The following is a 4,578-nucleotide window of genomic DNA, read 5'->3' as shown; positions in this document are numbered from 1 at the left end:
CAGAGAAAATTCAAGAATGGAACAAAATAAACATACCAGAGAAAATTACACATGGTAAGCTAGAGAAAATTAAACACGTGCGTATTCTATAATATGAAAATGCCAGAGAAATTTACAAACAACTAGAGAAAATGGAACATGACAGAACCACACAAAAGAGAAAAGTGATGTGGCCATAGAAAATTTAAGAATGGAACAAAATAAACATACTAGAGAAAATTACACATGGCAAGCCAGAGAAAATTATATATATGACAGAGAAAATTAAACATGGCAAGCCAAAAAAAATATGAATTCCATAATATGAAAATGCCAAAGAAATTTACAGAAAACCAGAGAAAAATATGGGATAACCAGAAACAAATGGGGGAATAAACATGCCAGAGAAAATTCAAAGAAAACACATAGATCGAGCAAATACCAGAGAAATTCAAATGACAGAGAAATTTACAGACAAAATCACACAAACATCTTCAAGAATAAGTTCGAAACTTAGAGAAATACATTTTTCAAATTCATGTAGGTTTTTATTACGAAATTGAAATCCTAATTAATGGAAGGCTAGTCAACTGTGTTTCGGAGAAAAACTAGTTGGATTGGAGAAAACTTACCAGAGTGATGATGAAAACCCTAATTTTCGAACTGAAATGGCTTGAGATGAAGATGCAATGAGATGAAGATGAACTGAGATGACGATGAACAATGAAAACGAGTCAGAGAAATTTGTGAGGAACGAATTGAAAAGAGTTTGGCAGAAGATAATGAAACCGTAATGGCGACAATGAAGATGATAGTGAAACCCTAATTCTCATGTTCTCTTACTCATGAAAATGGTTGGATGTTTGGAATGAATTGAGTCGTCGGAATGCAATCGAGTTGAGCATTCTATGTTGATCTGTGAAGGGTATTTCGATCCAAAAAAAAATTAAAAACGCGCCTGTCGTTAGTGAGGGACCTGAGACATCATTCCTATTTTTGGTGTCCTTTATGCTGTAAATTACTCTTATTAGGGACCTTAAAAAAAATCTCCCCTACATCATTTAGTCCTATTTGCCATAACTTATTAAAAAAAGAAATTAATATAATTATTGCAAATTTGTAGACTTTATTGTAATTGTTTTTTTCCTTTTCTTTTTCCAAACTTCACCTTTGAAAAATAATAATAACAATATTGAGAATGGGCCATGAGCGATTAAACTCTAAGCCATTGAGACTAAGGGCCTCAGGTTTTAAGCCCAAAAAATAATGTTATCAAATCTTTTACCGTTATTATCTATTCGTCTACAAACCACATCATTTAGTCCTATTTGCCATAACTTATTAAAAAAAGAAATTAATATAATTATTACAAATTTGTTGACTTTATTGTAATTACTCCCTCCGTCCCAAAATAATGGTCCCTTTTGGGGAATCCAACTTTTTTTGGTAGTACAATTATTACATTTGAAAAAAGTTAATTTTCCAAAATTATCCTTTTGATAGTACATTTTTTGAGAATATCAATGCATAATTGAACTTTTTATGTTGTTTATTAATTTAAAAGAAGGGTAAAATAAGAAATTTATATTATTTTTGTACTTGATTTTTGAAGAGGGACTAATATTTTGGGACAATAAAAAATGGAATAAGGGGCTAATATTTTGGGACGGAGGGAGTATAATTGTTTTTTTCTTTTTCCTTTTTCCAAACTACACCTTTAAATAATAATAATAATAATAATAATATTGAGAATGGACCATGAGCAATTAAACTCTAAGCCCATTGAGACTAACAAGGGCCTCAGGTTTTAAGCCCAAAAGAGTGAAAAAGAGCATTAAAAATATTTCATTAAACGCCCACCGTGGGGCTCGAACCCACGACCACAAGGTTAAGAGCCTTGCGCTCTACCAACTGAGCTAGACGGGCTACTGCAAGATGAGCCGTTTATAGTTTATTTAGTCTCACTATGGCTTCAGGGATCCTCATCACACAAAAATAATAAAATATGAAAGTTTAAAAAAAAAAAAAAAAAAAAAACTGTAACACCCCTAAAATATTGGCATATGATAAATCTAAATTAACTCATATATGTGATCCAAACCCCATTACTTCCAATTATTAACATACAAGAACATCGAATATTATAAACATTTCAATAACCAATATTTATACTAAATTCTTATCTTTCCCTTTATAACATTCAATGTGAGGTTTAACAAAAGAATGATCACATGTATTAATATTTTCATCATCCTTAGGATAGAAATCTATAGTATATGATAATAATAAGTTAAAATAATCTAAATACAAATTAATGCCTTAATGGCTACAAGTTCCAAGGCTTTGTCCGGTTACAATAAAATAGTTTTTAAACCCATACATAGATAGCCCTTGGCTTGTAAACAAAACAAAACAAATAAACAACTAATCATTGTGCTTCAAAATGAGCATCGATGCCTTCACTTCGGCGGAGGCACATTACAATCACCTGAAAATGGTTTCCACTAAAGGATGAGCATAAAAAGCTCAGCAAAGATAGTCTAAATAAAGTGCACGTAATTTAACAATATCATGAGGTGCAATGCATATGAAATGCCAATACCAAAATCATAGGTATTCTCATTTTGAAATTTTCATGCCATGCATTTGTTCAAAAATATAACCAATTCAATCATCCATTTGATAGAACAAGGGGCGGTAAATACGACACTGGTAATCCCTAAGCTGGTGTCTGCAAGTAGGCATAACTACCACTACCAATCTCCACTGGGTTGAAAACTCAAAAGGGCAACCATGCAAAACTTAGAGCAGAAAAAAAAAATGAAAATGAAAGAATGAGAGCTCGCAAGGCCAAAAACTCCAAGGGGCGACCTTAGCAAAAGTTAGAATAATAATAAAAAAAAAAGAGTGTCAATACCTGAGTAAACTCTAAACGGAACTGGATCTAGCCTGATTCTCACCTTGAGATACGCAGGCAACCTCTCCTTGAGGTTCGACCCCATGTCCTTACCTGATTTGCATCCTTAGTTTTGCAGTGATTCATGAGCTATAATCACCATCATGCATAACATGTTTTGTGTGGGATAATAAATATGAATTAGTACGACGAATTTTTTGAAAATGAATATAATTGGTAAGGAATCTAAAAGAAATATATGTGTAAAAACTATAAGACTTAAGAAAATTAGGTCAATTTTAAGGAAGACCTTTACATAAAATTTTAATAAATAATATTTAGTTAGGGGATAACTTCGAACTTGAAATTGAAATGTTTAGCTGTAACGCCCTCAAAATATTAACAATAAACCCATCAGATAAAACATGCATTTACATATAAATTAACCACACTCTTATATTCATTAGAGTTCCGTTAAATAAATATTACATGTTAACCTCATAACAAAATGCCCTACGGGCTTACAGCTTTCCAAGTTAACACTTGGTTACAACAAAGAGTTCTAACTCGTTTATACATTAAGCCCTTGGCTTGAAGTTACATGTAATACATCAAAAGTAAAACGACAAAACTATGCCCGCCACTAGCCTCCCAGCTAAGTCCTTGGAGGTGGCATGCTTCCTGTACCTGAAAATGATATTCCCATATAGGGTGAGCCACAGCCCAGTAGAAATACACTAAACCAACCATGGACAATGACTAAAACATTAGCAATTGATAGTTGGTCAACACTGATACAATCACATAAATTACATATTTATGTCAACGACTTACAAGTCCCAATTACTTTTCATTTTCCCTTTTTCAACAGATAAGCATGCTAGCTCTATCATCATTCCCACAGATATGTATAAAAACTATATCTCACATTCAGATAAGCATAAAAGCTATATCCACATTCTCAACAGATATGTATATCAACAATATCCACAGATAAGCATACAAGCTGTATCCACATTCTACAACAGATATGTATATCAACAATATCCACAGATAAGCATACAAGCTGTATCCACACTTCACTTCACAAACATAAGCATATGAGCTCTATCTTCACTTCTCTAGACAAGCATATGAGCTCTGTCTACGGAGTTCATCCCCTATCTCCTCCCAATACCTATCCGGTTTAGAGGTACATCCCCTATCTTCCCCTAAACCGCGGAGTACATCCCCTATCTCCTCCTCTACACATAACGTATATAAACACATTGGTTCTATATACAATCACACAATACACACAATTAATGTATTCTATCAACCGTCAAGTTCCATGACACATTCCATTGATTAGTTTCCGTTTACCTAATCATCATGCATTGTTTACAACAATCTCGACTATCCTCCACCGATAGCCCAAAGCAGTTATTTCTAAAACAGAAAATAAATGCACAAATGGATATTCAATCAACATTTCATTTCCTCATTTCTCAACAATTAATTATCCCAATTAATTAAACAATGTAATTAGGCCATTTTCCATAATTACCATTTCAACCCTTAGGTCCCATTTTCATCAATGATTCAACAATCATTCTATTTTTCTATGCCAAACATGCATCTAGGTTTATTATGAATAAAACCCCAACTTTTGTAAAATTACACAAAAGCCCCAAACTTTCACAAATTTACCAAACCAAGCCCAA

General features: G+C 32.9%; 1 non-coding gene across 1 annotated transcript; it reads right to left on the bottom strand.

Annotated features, from left to right (window-relative positions):
• Positions 1-1,832: 1,832 nt before the first annotated feature.
• Positions 1,833-1,905, bottom strand: TRNAK-CUU (transfer RNA lysine (anticodon CUU)). Its single transcript has one exon. It is a non-coding gene; the product is annotated as a tRNA-Lys (tRNA).
• Positions 1,906-4,578: the final 2,673 nt, after the last annotated feature.

The sequence above is a fragment of the Camellia sinensis genome, chromosome 4, assembly GCF_055761805.1.
Source record: "Camellia sinensis isolate YWXY chromosome 4, ASM5576180v1, whole genome shotgun sequence".
In the NCBI taxonomy this organism is placed as follows: domain Eukaryota; kingdom Viridiplantae; phylum Streptophyta; class Magnoliopsida; order Ericales; family Theaceae; genus Camellia; species Camellia sinensis.
Note: the sequence above shows the minus strand (reverse complement) of the source record. Positions and strands in the feature narration are given on the sequence as shown.